Source organism: Mustela nivalis, assembly GCF_964662115.1.
Source record: "Mustela nivalis genome assembly, chromosome: 18".
In the NCBI taxonomy this organism is placed as follows: Eukaryota; Metazoa; Chordata; class Mammalia; order Carnivora; family Mustelidae; genus Mustela; species Mustela nivalis.
In genome coordinates this window covers 60,266,882-60,282,682 of record NC_139037.1, presented here as the reverse complement: position 1 = coordinate 60,282,682, position 15,801 = coordinate 60,266,882, and the positions used below count along the sequence as shown (strand labels likewise).

Here is a 15,801-nt window from a genome sequence, read left to right as displayed (position 1 = left end):
CTTTTTAAAGAGAAGTAAATTAAACTGTTGTTTGGGATGGTGTTGTCTTCCAAAGGCTCATTCAGAGTCAGTGAGAGAGCTGCGGTGGGCTTTCCAACTTGTCTTGAAAGCCTGGTCCAGGCAAGGGTGAGGGATATTCCCATCTCTTGGGGTCTCTTGCCCTCTCTGTTTATGGCAGAACGTGGTTTTGTGAGTGGTAAATGAACAGGCATCCTGTGCAGATCCTTCAGCTCTTCGTGTGGCTGCAGTAGAGGAAATTCCCATTCACTGGGCACAGACTGTGGCTGGACGGGCGGTGTGGCGGGGCTCTCACTGAGCATTCTCCTTTCACGTAATCCCCGACCACACATGAGTTTTGTGGTGTTGCCACTTTCCTGCTGGCCAGGAGGGAAGTTGAGGCCCAGCAAAGTTACACTTTCTCGCTGTGGTAAGCGGCAGAGCCATGTCAGCCGGTCCAGGCCCTGGCTTTCAGGTCTGTTTGCTGTGAGCATTTTCTCTTGTGTTTCCAGCTTTTGGCCTGTTTGACCTATCAAACTATTGATGGTGTATTGATAATTCTAATACTCTCGACATTGTGAGAGATTAGCTCTTCACTTTGTGCTAGAAATGTTTCTTGCTGTATTTTTCTTTTAATTTAAAAAAAAAAAAAGTCAAAGTCCCACATTTCTGCCCATATGAATCTCCCTGAGTCTCCCTGTTGTGAAGTCGTTGGGTTTGGGGATTTCTAGGGCAGGGGCCCTGACATAGTTGGTGGTGGCTTTGCCTGGAGGAGCCCATGGCTCAGGACTTAGAGTGGGGACTGGAGCAGTGTGAACTGTGGCCTGAAAATGTGTTCGTGTGTGCTGAGGTGGTGCCCAGATTCTTTTGGAGGATGAACTGAGGTTTTGATCAGTAGGTTAGAGAAACACTTGATGGAATAACACTGATAATTTTGTTTTTGTATTCAATCCTAATTTTGTGTTTTTGTTTTCGTGTAGTGCAGTGTGCTCTATGTTCTAAGAAAAAATTGGCAATCAATTCATACAGTATCATGATTTAATAATCCTTCCTCACTCACCGGGTCATATTTCAGGTTTTTATATGTAGTTTTTATATCTGTAGTTCTGTTTCTGAATTCTGCATTTTGATTCATTCCTTCATTTTTAAATTTCTTATTTTAAAGATTTTATTTATTTGAGAGAGAGAGAGAATGAGCTAGGAGCAGGGGCAAATGGATAAAGAAAGGGAGACTCCTCACTGAGCAGGGAGCCTGATGTGGGTCTCAGATCCCAGGTCTCTGAGATCAGGACCTGACCCAAAGGCAGATGCTTAACAGACTGAGCTACCCAGGTGCCCCCCCATTCCTTCATATTTTTATTTTTTACTCCAGTGCTGCACTGTTTGGCTGGTTGCTTCAGTTTCTGAGAGGGAGGGAGATGACCCCATCCCCTGTTCTTCTGACAAGTTTGCTTTTGCTGCGTTGACTGGAGAAGGGCCAGGCTTCCTGAAGATGAGTAGGATGATTCAGTGACACCCAAAAGGCAGTGGCTATCATTGTTCCCACTGTGCTTCAACAACTTCACCCACTGACTCTTTGATGATGGCAGCCACCAGCAAATCTTCTGCAGAGGACTGCTGCCTTGGGATGCTTTTCTTGTGGTGCTGGACTTCATTGCCCCTGGCAGCCAGTACATCTAGGATTAGAACCTAGGAAAAGTCCCATTAGAACCCAAGAAAGTGGGGTGCCTGGGTGGCTCAGTGGGTTAAGCCGCTGCTTTCGGCTCAGGTCATAATCTCAGGGTCCTGGGATCGAGTCCCGCATCGGGCTCTCTGCTCAGCGGGGAGCCTGCTTCCCTCTCTCTCTCTCTGCCTGCCTCTCCGTCTCCTTGTGATTTCTCTCTCTCAAATAAATAAATAAAATCCTTAAAAAAAAAAAAAAGAACCCAAGAAGGTAGGGTGCCTGGGTGGCTTAATCGATTGTCTGCCTTTGGCTCAGTTCATGGTCTTAGGGTCCTGAGATCAAACCCTGCATTAGTGTCCGTGCTGGCTGTGGAGCCTACTTAAAATCAAACAATCAGAAATCAGCCCAAGAAAGTACCATCCTTTGTGTTGTTCTATACTGTAGATCAGATTTAATTTTTCTTTTCTTTTTTTCTTTCTTCTTTCTTTTTAAAGATTATTTATTTGTCAGTGAGAGAGCACAAGCAGGGGGAGCAACAGGCAGAGGGAGAGGCAGGCTTCTGGTTGGGTAAGGAGTCTGATGCCGGACCTGATCCCAGGACCCTGTGATCATGACCTGAGTCATGTTAGGCTGCTGCCTAACAGACTGAGCCAACCAGGCATCCTCCAGGATCAGTCTTCAATAACCCTACCAGGTTTCTTTAGCTTTGACATTTTAAAGGACAATGAAAGCTAGCTAAACCTACACCAGGATTCTGCATCTGCTGGGGCTGTGCTGTCCGGGCCTATGTGCCTCCTGTTCTTCTAACCCCATCAATTCCACCCATGTTTTAGCCAGAGAACTGTAGGCAGGTGTGGGTGTGTCACTGAAAGCTTTGACTCATCATTCATATCTTTATTGTAAGCTTATAATCTTTATTTTTTCTTTTTCTGGGGTAAGATTTTATTGATTTGTTTGTTTATGAGAATGAATGGGGAGCAGAGGCAGAGGGAGAAGCAGACTCCCTGCTGAGCAGGAAGTCTGACATAGGGCAAGATCCCAGGATTATGACCTGAGCCCAATGCAGATGCTTAACCAACAGAGCCACCTAGGCGCCTCTTTATTTTTCCTTTATCGATTATCTGCCTTTCTGAGGCAGCGTTCTACCTAGGTTTTCATAACTCCACACTAAGGTATTCTTCCACTAGTGTGGCCTATTTTGAGGTAATTCCTATACATTCTGGCTATGCTGCTAAATGATGCTATGATCTTGGACTCTTTTTTTTTTTTTTAACCTCTCTGAGCCTTGGTTTCCTCTGTGCTAATGGGGATAATATACCCTCTTTTGCAGATGTGTGGAGGGCCATGGCTGACTTGGATGCAGTTGGAGTCATCTCACGGCACATGGAATACACAATTTATCTTGCTTCCTGTCTTGATAACGACACCTTGGTTTTCATGCTGTCTTAGAACAAGTAGAACTTGACTTACATGTAAGTTGTGAATTCAGGTACTTTTGACAGAGGTGTTATTTTAGTTTGGTTTAGTTTATTTTAGTTTAGTTTAGTTTAAAGCAGGCTCCACACCCAGTGCAGAGCCCAGTGTGGAACTCAAACTCACCACCGTGAGATCAAGACCCGAGCTGAGATCAAGAGTTGGCCGCTCAACCAGCCTAGTCACCCAGGCATCCCTTCTGTTTATCATTTTTCAAAAAATGTGACAAGTAACACTTTTTCTGCCTGGACCTGTCCTCACACCTGCTATGCTGGCCTGGGGGCCAGACGTGTAACTGGTGTGGTGCTGGTGATGATGAGCAAGACAATTGTTAAGTCTTTTTACCCTAATTGCTGTTGTCCTATTATTTCCCCTTTTTTTTTAAGATTTTATTTTATATCGTGGTGATATATACAAAAACTGTTGCTTCTGGTCCTGCATTAAAACTTGAATATGTAGGGCATTTTTCAAGGATTCATCCCTGGAGATACAGTATTTGTTTTTCTCTGTCTGACTTATTTTGCTTAGCACAATACCCTCTAGGTACACCCAAACTGTTGTAATTATCAGGATCTCATCCTTTTTGATGGCTGAGTAATATACCATTGTGTGTATGTACCACTTCGTCTTCTGTTGCCGGACACTTGGGCTGCTTCCATACCTCGGCTATGGAAAAAAAAAAATGCTGCAGTAGGCTTAGGGGTGCCTCTGTGCTTTCAGAATGTTGAGTCTGATGTGTCAACTGCCACAACAGTCGTAGCAACTCAGGAAGGGAGCCGGGTCCAGGAGGTAAGAGGAGGAGTGCAGCTTTAGGCAATCTGAGTTGAGGTGTCTGTGGGACCCGCAGGTGTAGGTTCTGGTTGGACAGTCAAAATGTAGGAATGGGTGCTTGGGGGAAGAGAGATGCAATCATGCTGTTGCCAAGGGATATATTCCTTGGAGAGAGAGTGACAGTTAAGGATTTAGGGTAATTCCTTCTTTTCTTGGGCAGATAAAGGGGAAGAATAAAGGAGTAGTGGATGGAAGGGGAGGGACGTGGCTTTGATGCCAGGAAGGCATTTTTGCACAGATGTCTAGAGAAGAGAGATTTCAAGGAATGAAATGTCAGCAATGTTCGATGATGTGAAAAGTTGCAAAGCAGCTTGATTAGGGGGTGGGGGTAGATCGAGGAGGTTGTCACTGAGTACTGAAAGAAAATAGGAGGTGAGTAGTGGAGTCCTAAGCCAGACAGACAGAGTGACTGGGCGTGAGACCATGGAGGTCACACACAAGAATAGCCTTTTAGAAAGTTTGATGGTAAAGACACAGACGATCATAACTCCAGACATAGCTTGGACAAGGGTGGGTTTTACAGGCTGTGTTTACCTATTTGCAGGTTGACTGAAGGGAGATGACAGATGGTGCATGCTGCTGGGTGTTGTGGGTTGAGATGGGATCAGGTATACAGAAAAGCACACAGAGAGGAGTGTATGGATGCCCTGACTGCTTCTGTAGAACGCGAGGCCAACATTAGGCATGGAGGGAATGGAACGTGGCTCAAGGAGATGTGCAGTCTCAGATACAGACCACATGGCTCAGAGTCTTACAGGGCTCTCCTTGCCTCTGTGTGGCCCTTCTCACAGGGTTTAAGTTTTGAACAGTCCTTTTGTTTCTCTGGGTTTGGGGTGTGACTGGAGAGACAGAGCAGAGAGCAAGGGCTGAGGAAAGACCAAGAGGGCAGGAACTCACAGAGGGGAGTCTACTACCCTCTCTGCCTTCCCTGGTATGGGCTCTCTCCTGATCTGGATGGACGGATGACCTGCCATTACTTCTTTTAAAAATGCATTTGGCTTTACCCTGCCAGAAAGCAACACATGTTTATTGAAGAATAGTGGGAAACCCCAGAGAAACTGAAGGAAGAAAATAAGCACTCAGCTGAAGACAACCATTCAAAAGTCCTGGCACCTTTTCCTCCCAACTTTCACTGAAGTTGAACAGATAAATGTATATATATGAAGTGATTTCTGGGAAAGACCCCCCCCCAAAAAAAAAAGATACCAACAACAAGAGAACAAAGCAGAAGAAAACGGTGTTCATTTTCTTCCTGAGGCTGCCCTTCCTCGATACTGCTACTTGGTTTTACTACCTGCTTTTCTCCCTGGGCTTTCTTGACAAAACATGGTTCCACTACTTTTACCTTCTTCAAAGTGTTTGACAGAGTCGTTTGCTTTCAACATGGAGTTTGAGCAAAATGGACTATTGTTTTAAAATATTCTATCATGTGTGCTGTAATATATCATCCTGGACATGATACAAATGCTATGATAAAAAGAGGAGATGCTTTTAAAGTGATCACCAGAGTTGTGAAATTCATTGGCATGATCTTTCTTTTTTTTTTTTTTAAGATTTTATTTATTTATTTGACAGACAGAGATCACAAGTAGGCAGAGAGGCAGGCAGAGAGAGGAGGAAGCAGGCTCCCTGCAGAGCAGAAAGCCCGATGCAGGGCTCAATCCCAGGACCCTGGGATCATGACCTGAGCTGAGGGCAGAGGCTTAACCCACTGAGCCACCCAGGCGCCCCGAAATGATCCTTCTTTTGAGGGTCATAATTCGTTTAATTTTTTTCTGCTCCAGCTTAACCTTCGCAGTCTTCAGTTGTTATGTGCATTAGACACAGTATTAGCAGTAGTGGCAGTAAAAATACTCCTGTCACCCTTTACAGGTACCATTTTACTAGCATCGCCTTACCACTGTAGCAGCTTTAAACCCTGTTTCCACCCTGTTCATTCCTTTAAATGCCTTTTCTCTCTGGCTTTCCTTAAAACCTTTTCTTAGTTTTTGGTGTTCTATAGCTTTACCACAAAATGTTTAATTGAAGATTTCTCATCTTGCTTGGTATCTGTGCATTTCCTGTATTTCTGGATTTATCATTTCTGTAATATCCTCAGCTGTTTTCTTCTGAAATGTTGACTCTGTCCTTCTGCTGTACTTCCCAGGATTCTTATTTAAACCTCCCGTCTGTTGTTCGTGTCTCTCAAGCTGGCATTCATCCTCTTCTCCTGCCTCCTTGTGTTACATTCTGGGGAATGTCTTCACTTCTTGGTGCAGTGTTGTGAAGTCCTTCATTCGGGGCTCATCTACTGCCCCACCATTCTGGTGTGTTTTCTGTTGTGTTTTACGTCTCAGTGATTTTTGGTCCCTGTTTAACTTCCTTCAGTTCCATGTTCACACTTGGCCTGTTGCTTTTGATAGGCTCTTGATCCTTCTTCATTTTTAAATCTCTTTTGTGTTCTTAAACAATTAACATGTAATATTTTCTATTCTGTATCTGATCATTCCAGTGTCTGAAGTCTTCATTTTCCCTCAGTCTTCTGTCTCTCACAGTGGCCTCATTTCTTGCATGCTCTGGGAAGGGATTTTGAGACCAGATTTATTGGAACATAGATGTAATCTCTTTTAATTCTGTTTTTTTGGTGGTTTTTTTGTTTGTTTGTTTTTTCCTGGAGGGTTTGTCTTTCCTTTGCCAGGAGGCTGGGAGTGTTCTTGGTTGGGATCACTTTGGTCCCATTTGAGGGTCCTGGTTTATTAAGGAAATCTCAGGTTCAGTTCCCCCAACTTACCATGTGGTGGGAACGGGGTCTGGAGGGCACAGGCCTGTAGAGATCCTGCAGTGAAAATGGCATTTGTTCTCTGGCACCCTGGTTTGTTTCTCCTGAGCTTGTTGCTTACAGATCAGGTTTTGGCTCACTTGTTTCTGCCACCTCCCTCTTCCTGCTTTTTTTCCTACCGTTTTCTAAGTCCTTTGTTAGTTTTCCGATGTCCTCTAAAGCCCAGAAATGTTTTGTGAATTCCATTTGCCATCACTAATTGCAAGTCTCATCCTGCAGCAGGAAGGCCAGAGCCAGACACTGTAATGCTCTACCTCCCACAGAGGAGATTTTAATACCCTCTCCTCGTGTTCAGAAATTCTAGATTGGAGATGGAGTTATGGATACATTACCATCTACAGAGGATTAGTTGCCTATATAATAGAACAAGTATGCATTATTCTAATCTTCCTAAAACTTCCATTTTGCATAATAAATATGAATGAATAAGGAGCCCGCATTACTTTAGTTTATGCAGATGTTCTCTTTCTGTCTCTGGCTCTAGATGGTAGGTTGTAATTTGTATGGTTCATTCTGAAAATTGGGTAACTTCATTCTTTTTTTCTACATGTTGGTGCCATATAAAGTGATGATTTATGGAGATTCAGAGGTAAATATTTATCAACATCTAAATAATTGGGGAAGGCTTCCTTTACAAAAGGTAGAATTATTAAGATCTGTTTAATCACAGAAGGGATATCCTGTAAAGCTAGCCCATAAATAAAAAGTGGGTCAGAAGAACGCAGAGGGAGGAGAGAATTTGGAAGGAGCACGTGTAGGGACACCTACTGCCTATCCCTGTAATTCAGGGGCAATCCGGAAGGGAAACCTTGTGAAAGGAGGCAGTAGTGTTTAGATGTAATGAGCTACTGGAAACCTCACAGTGTTCTGGTGAAGCAAGTGGTGTGCAATCAATTCCGCCAGCCCAGTTGAAGTTGTGGCTTCAGGCAGCAAGTGAGCAGTCCTTTCTGTCTGCCTTTATCTCCAGTGGGAGCGACTTGTCCTCCTTGAAGTCAGCCTCCAGACATCTTTTCCTGTCGCTACACATCTGTGCATCACTGAGAATTTCTGCGGTTGCTGCTTCATGGAGATGTTTGTCAGTTTGGGGTTTTGTTTGTTTTGTTTTGTTTTTTACCGAGGTTCACTTGCTAACTTTTCTCTTCTCTTAAAAAAAATATATTTAATCTAGGGGTGCCTGGGTGGCTCAGTGGGTTAAAGCCTCTGCCTTAGGCTCGGCTCGAAGGCATGATCCCAGGGTCCTGGGATTGAGCCCCACATCAGGCTCTCTGCTCAGCAGGGAGCCTGCTTCCCTTCCTCTCTCTCTGCCTGCCTCTCTGCCTATTTGTGATCTCTGTCTGCCAAATAAATAAATAAAATCTTTAAAAAATATATGTGTTTAATCTAGGGGCACCTGGGTGGCTAAGTGGGTGGGTTAAGCCTGTCTCTTCAGCTCAGGTTATGATCTCAGGGTCCTGGGATTGAGTCCTGCATCAGCAGGGAGCTTTCTTCCTCCTCCTCCTCTCTCTCTCTCTCTCTCTCTCTCTGCCTCTCTGCCTACTTGTGATCTCTCTCTGTCAAATAAATAAGTAAGTAAATAAATCTTTAAAAAATATATATATAATCTCTTCCAGGAAGAGATTATGCTGAGTGAAAAAAGTCAAGCAGAGAGAGTCAATTATCATATGGTTTCACTTATTTGTGGAGCATTAGAAATAGCATGGTGGACAAGGGGAGATGGAGAGAAGGGAGTTGAGGGAAACTGGAAGGGGAGGTGAACCATGACAGACTATGGACTCTGAAAAATAATCTGAGGGTTTTGAAGGGGTAGGGGGTGGGAGGTTGGGGGAACCAGGTGGTGGGTATTAGAGAGGGCACGGATTGCATGGAGCACTGGGTGTGGTGCAAAAACAACGAATACTGTTACACTGAAAAAAAATATATATATATATTTCTTCTATCATTACCATGTATTTCAAATGGTAGTGGGGGATGATGGTGTGGGACCCCATGAAGTGAATTTACACTGCCATCTTGACCACAATATAAGTGTCGTACATAGCCGTCCTGTGTCCCCTTTCCTTCTGAAATGGATTCTCTCTTCCCAGCTGTTATCAATAGAAGACAGGGGTCTTTGTTCTTGTAGGTGACTTGTCCAAGATCGCACAGCTTTCGAGGTTTAACCTTTGGTCTGACTGTAGGACCCATTTTCTTTAACTCAGTGCCATGCAACCTACCATGTAGGAGTCTCAATACTCTCCTGCTTTTGAAGCTGTACTCCACAGGCCACATCTACCAGTGCATATCTATTCTTGTCTAGTTCACTCATTTATTGCACACATTTACTGGATGCCAGCTATGTGTTTCAGGCACCTTTCTAGGTGCTGGAGATATGGCAGTGGGCAAGTCAAACACAACCCCCTGCCCTCATTGAGCATGTTCCATTTCCTACTACTGGAAGCATCCACCAGGAACAATGGACTTATGCCAGAAGTCCAGCAATGATATGAGTTCCAGAAATTTCTGAATGGTTCTTTGTGGAAGTGATGATTTGGTGGCAGCCCTCGAGGTAGCTACCTGCACAGGCAAAAAAAAAAAAAGGAGGGCTGGGGTAGAAATGCCTGATGAATGGGCTTCAAGGTCAAATAACTGAACCAGGTCTTTAAGGTCTTATTTAGCTCTGAGATTTTTCAAGAACTTTCCATGATACATATGCATATTATAGAAAAAAACACTATTCAAAGCACACTGTAAATTTGGAGGACGATTGTCTTTGCATTATTTTTGTGATTAAATGACAGTTGTTGATACAGGCACTGTTGTAAGTCACTTATCCCTGTGCCAGCACTTTGTGGTAAATTCTTTTATCATCCTTATTTTTCAGAGGTAGAGACTGATGCAAAGGGAGAAGTTTGGTGGTTCTCCACTGGCCACAGCTAAGCTAGCAAAAAGCAAAAAGCAGAGCCTGCATTGGAACCAGGCACTGTGGCTCCAGACCCCAACTCTTCACCCTTGGGCTTCTTGCAGCACGCCTGCTTCCTTGTCATTAAGAACTTGGTGCAGGAGTTTAACAGTACCTTTAACTTCTAGTTTTTCTTTCTCAGAACTGAATCTGCATTGCAGTGCATCTCTGCATAAACATGTGTTTAATTTTGTCACCTTTAATTTTGTTTTTAGGTAAGATCTGAAGGAGTCAATCTGTTTCTTCTGTGGCTTCAAGCACTTCAGACAAACTTTGCAGAAGAGCAGGTGCTGATTTTTGCTTGCCTCGTGCCTGGTTTCCCAGTGATCATGTCATCCAGAGGGACCTGCATGGTGGAGACACTCATCAGTCCTAGCCCTGGTGTGGCGGATGGTGAGGAACAGTTTAGCCAGCCTTACAGGTTGAAATGACTCTGGAAGTTCTCTTGAGGGATTCCTCAGCTTGTCATGATCCTGAATAGAACCCTTTATTTCGTAGATGGGTTTGGAGGAGGAATTATCCCCTGCTCTTGTTCACAGTAATGTCTTACAGACATTAGAATAGAAAGAATCAGAGCCTTTTTCATATGCAGTGAGGACGGGAGACATTTACTGAAGTGGTGGAAACAGGAATGGAAGGGAGGACTCAGATGTTGGAAACAGAAGGAAGTGGATACACATCATGTATCTGGAGTGTTTTCTTGGCTGTGAATGAAATTTAAATCTGCCATCCAAAACTACTGTTTATTGTCCTCAGCATGATTGTTTCACGAGTGGACATTCATCTGCTCACCCAGCCCTTTATTTTTATGCCGCATTCATGGAAAGACAGTAGCTGCTTCCTGGGAAAGTCATGGCAACCATCTGTGTCCCATGAGTTTTTAAGGAACTTGCCAGTTAGGGCCAATGATTGATTAATGCACATCATTTTATTGCCCAAAGACAGGTATTTGATCCTTAGGCTGACCGAAGCAGAATTTGGCAGAGAGAAGAATAGTTTAGAGGGAGAGGTGGCTTCATGGGACTTTGTACCCTATTTCCAACCCCTTGATGCTTGCTGGCCTGGAGTGTAGTGTGAGCAGGTTCCAAAGGAGGGGCAAATGTATTTTAATAAAGGCCATTTTTTAAAAACCCTTTGAACGTTGGTGAAAGAACTCCTTTTTTTCCCCACTCTGGAGCAAAGATATATCCACAAGAATCACTCCACTCTTGCCGGCCATATCAGGGGAAAGGATCGCTGAGGAGCAAACATGCTTTTTCCTTCAAGTACTATTGAACTGTATGGTTATTCAGGTAAAAGCAAAATCTTGGATAATTCAGGAATGGTCTTTCTCTTGATAGGAAAGAGGAAACATTACTTATTTTCTCCCAGCTCATCCATATTTTGTATGTTTGCTTGTTTGTCTGTTTGTTTGTTTTTTGAGTTGACTCTTTATGATATTTCACTAGAACTTGAATATGTGCTATATCACATCAGCAAAGACCTGGCATACATAATATTTTGTGTGAGAGTGTATGTCAAGCAAACATTTCAGTTCTCCTATCTGCTTTCATATTACCATATTCACACAGAACACTTCACTTCTAACACTGAGGCTGAGGCTGTGGATTTTTCCCTCACCAGGCAACTCTGCAACACCAGCTGGGTGTCCTGTAGTTTCACTCAGCTTTGACACTGTCTGCCTTGATATGGCATCTGATCCCACAGCTTAAGGTCTCAGTCCCGTGAGACTGTTCCATCACATTCAGGTGCCAGTCACAAGTAGGAGGGGCCCATGTTACCCACAACTTCTCTACAACTTGGCTACAAATCAGAGATTTCTTCAGCTCCTCCTCCGGTTCAACTGAGTGGCTTGCAGAACTCTGGGAAACATTTGTTTTCATTTACAATTTATGAAAGGTATTATAAAGGATACAGATGAACAGTCAGATGCAGAGACACAAAGGGCACAGTCTGGGAGGGTCGCAAGCACAGGAATGTATTCCTGTGGAGCTGGGTTTCATCCCCCGCCTGGTACCTGGATATGTTTACTTACCTGGAAGTTTCCTGAAACCCCTGCTTTGAGGATTTTTCTTTAAGATTTTATTTATTTATCAGAGAGAGAGGTGGGGAGAGAGAGAGCACAGGCAGAGGCAGAGGGAGAAGCAGGCTCCCTGCTGAGCAAGGAGCCCGATGTGGGACTCCATCCCAGGACGCTGGGATCATGACCTGAGCCAAAGGCAGCTGCTTCACCAACTGAGCCACCCAGGCCTCCCTGCTATGAGGATTTTTATGGAGGCTTCCTTACATAGATGTGCTCTGCTTTTAGCCCCCTCCCCTCTCTGGGGGAATGTAGGGGTTGGGGTGGGGGTGCCGAAGATTCTAAATTCTAATCATGGTGTGGTCTTCCTGGTGATGTGTCCCCACTGAGGAGCCATCTGGGAGCCCACCCAGAGTTGTGTTATTAGAACAAAATACTAAACTCAAAATGGATGAAAGACCTCAATGTAAGATAGGAATTCTTGCCAGTTTTCTTAAGGTGATTCTTTCTCTCTGCTATCCCTCAAGATTCTGTCCTTGCCTCCCTTTTTGACTGCACTGTCCTATTGGGCAATCTTGCCTAATGGGCAGGTGGAATGGACCAGTAGGGTCAAAATGCACAGCTTCTAGAAGACAAAGGGATACTCCAATCTGCTCTCAGGACTTTGGAGTCTTTGTGTTTTTGGTGCTGGCGAAAGGAAATGAGAGAGGAGAGCAGACAAGAAAGAATGCTAAGTCATTAGAGAAAACTGGTGGGATAAAATACAGGCATGATGAGTAGAATGAGTTTAAAAACATGATACCATTGGGTGATTTTTTTTAATACTCAGTAAGAATATTTTTAACAAAGTGAACCATTTAGTTTTGAAATATTCATTCTTAGCATGTTTTGAGTTTTAAGATAGGATTACATTACATGATTGTCAACATTATTTGTCACCATGACTTTTTTTTTTTTTTTAATTTTGGATAGGAATTTTAATAAGATAGCATTTTATTTCAGTAGACATTTAAGTTAAAATTTAAATGTATATATGTTCTTTCCCACATATTATCCAAAGGCTACAAATTAGAGTGGAAGAATAAGGAGAATCAAGATACTTGTTTTAAAGTTCTTTTTACACTGTTTTGAAAATATTGTCTTCCTCATTTATTTCCATCATTTACCATGTTAGCAAAATCTACAAACTTGTACTTGGTAAGTACTGATTGGGCTGGGTATAGAGGATGTCCACAGGGAAGCTGCCATTCTCGTTCAAAGTGACCTTTGTTTATTTTTAAGCAAAATAGTCACTTTATTCTTATATTTAATGGTAACTTTATTGTAAGAGGTTTAAAGGTTCCTAATAAATGATTTTACCTATTTGTACAAACTATTTATTTGTACCTCAGGAAGACTGTGGCTCCTAAAATAATTCAACATGTGTCATGATTCTTCTTGGTATAATTATATTTAAAATTAAGTTTTAAAATTTTAATTTTTTATTGAAACTGTTTATTGAAGGCAGTGTTTATTTTCTCAGGCAAAGATGATGAAATATACATTCTTGTTGAAGTCTTCTCTTAACGGTGTTGAGGTATGGTGACCCCAGACCCCAGACCTTGCCCAGTGGTGAGGCAGACCATCCCAGGCCATGCAACTGCCCAGAGTAGCCCTTCCTTATATCCTGGATCTTTCATCCACTAGGTGTTACTTACAGCTTCTTATGGAGGGGCCAATATTTGGGCAACTGTGCAACCTAAGGGCAGTAAGCTCCAGAAAGGAAGGAAACATGAGGGAATTTCTAGTTTCACTGCTCAGGGTTTTTTGGATGTTTGTTTGTTTGTTTGTTTTCCCCTATGAAAAATGAAGGCTCACAGGACAGAAGTATCCCTTTGATTGGTGCTGGGGTGGGGAAGCAAATTTTCTTCTCCCTATTATTGGAAAGCAGGCAAAATTAGTTAAAGTGAATAATCAGAAACAATTTGGGAGGGAAAGAGATCACAACAGGCATTAATCCATGTGGTGAATGTGGACTACTAATTCAGTTGTCTTTGGGTGTTTACTTACATACACACAAATGTGCATGCTTGGATCAGGGGAAAACAGCAGAAACTTGATGCCTTTTGAAATATGTGGAAGTACTAACCTTTAGAGGTACCGGGCTGTGTATTTGTTAGCTATCTGTATATGGGTATTTTTTTCAGAACTTGTTTCTGATTTGATAAATAGTCTATATTCACTGTGGAAAACATAGTATACTTTAATATATTGAAATTAAAGTTCTTTATTGAGAACTTGTCTGCCTCATGCAAGTGCCTCCAGGTATATAAAAGGTGGGAGGTCGGGGTACCAGGTGGTGGGTATTATAGAGGGCACGGATTGCATGGAGCACTGGGTGTGGTACAAAAACAATGAATACTGTTATGCTGAAAATAAAAAAAAAAAGAAAGTCAGTAAGAGATCTGGACATACAGCAAGTAGTAGCTCAAGTCCAATACCATGTAACATTTTGTATTGATTATGAAATTTAAAGAAGGAGAAAGGGACTTTTTTTTTATTATTCTATTTCTTTTCAGTGTTCCAGAATTCATTGTTTATGTACCACACCCAGTGCTTCATGCAATAGGTGCCCTCCATAATACCCATCACCAGGCTCACCCAACCCTCTACCTGCCTCCCTTCCAAAGCCCTCAGTTTGCTTCTCAGAGTCCACAGTCTCTCATGGTTTGTCTCTCCCACCAATTTCCCTCAACTCACTTCTCCCCTCCATCTCCCAATGTCCTCTGTGTTACTCCTTATGGTCCAGAAGTAAGAAACCATATGATAATTGACTCTGGTGACTTATTTCACTCAGCATAATCTCTTCCAGTCCAGTTCATGTTGATACAAAAGTTGGGTATTCATTCTTTCTGATGGAGGCATAATAATCCATATTGTATATGGACCACATCTTTATCCATTCATCCATTGAAGGGCATCTTGGTTCTTTCCACACTTTAGTGACTTTGGCCATTGCTGCTATGAACATTGGTGTACAGATGTGCCCTTCTTTTCACTACATCTGTATCTTCTTGGTATATACAGAGTGCAGTTGCAGGGTCATAGGGCAGCTCCATTTTAATTTTTTTGAGGAATTTCCACACTGTTTCCCAATGTGGCTGCACCAAAAAAGGGACTTGTTATTAATTCTGTGGAGCTGGTCAAGTATGATACTCAAAGATTAATTCCTTCAGACATAAAGTAGTTTATACTGATTCTATTCTTCAGATTCATCTACAAGGAAAAGGCTATATAAAACTAAAGTCCCATGGATTTGATTAGGGTAGTATTGGATGTTAAAGTACCTGAAATGATGAAGAATGTCTGTACATTCTTCTAGATTTGTTTCAGTCCTAAAATATTAAATTAGTTATAATGTATGTGAAAATATCCTTACTATTAGAATTGCTTATCCTTTCTCAAATTTTTTAGTGGCTTAGTACTTCCACCGCTGTATGCCATAGCTGTAATAAGCAAGCAGTAACAGGAGCCACCATCACACCTTTGTCAGGTCACAAGGCAGAATCAGAAACAAGTCTACCAAAATATGTCATCCCTAATAATTTCTGGTACTTTAATTTTAAAGTTTTAGTTGATATTCATCCAACCAAATATATAGCTGAGGTATATGTTTGTGAGAATTTGAACTGTTTAGGGTGGTGGGTTACACTCACTCCCCTAATCATGTATTCTGTTTCCTTCCAGACATCCCCCATTTGAGACCAGCGCCAGTGTATGTACATTACTACCACTCAAGACAATGAAAACATTTATAGTATAAAAATTCCATACATGGCAATTCACATTGTTTTTATTAAATGGATTATAAAATTCTTTTTGGGAAAAAAGTATCTAGCTATAATCCAAAACACTCAAAATTGAGTTGCTGTACTGCCCCAAATCATACAGGTATGTCATTTCTCTTTTTCTTATATTTTACATAGGTAAAAATACACTAACATATACCAAAGTAATTGACTTATAGGGGTTTTGGTTCCTAAAGGATGCTGGTTCTAGGGATTATGTTTATGGGTGGGCTC

General features: G+C 42.3%; 1 protein-coding gene across 6 annotated transcripts in view; it reads left to right on the top strand.

Moving 5' to 3' along the window:
* LOC309853128 (uncharacterized protein) overlaps nucleotides 1-15,801 on the top strand; it is a 52,623-nt gene that overhangs the window by 25,055 nt on the left and 11,767 nt on the right. For 4 of the 6 annotated variants that reach the window (XR_014305517.1, XR_014305518.1, XR_014305519.1 and 1 more), the window contains exons 3-5: nucleotides 2,991-3,132; nucleotides 9,643-9,831; nucleotides 9,936-10,113. The exons of 1 other annotated variant lie outside the window; for it this stretch is intronic. The gene's annotated coding sequence lies outside the window, so the exon portion shown is untranslated. The remainder of the gene's footprint in view (nucleotides 1-2,990; nucleotides 3,133-9,642; nucleotides 9,832-9,935; nucleotides 10,114-15,801) is intronic. One more of the 6 variants, XR_014305520.1, reaches the window with a different exon arrangement.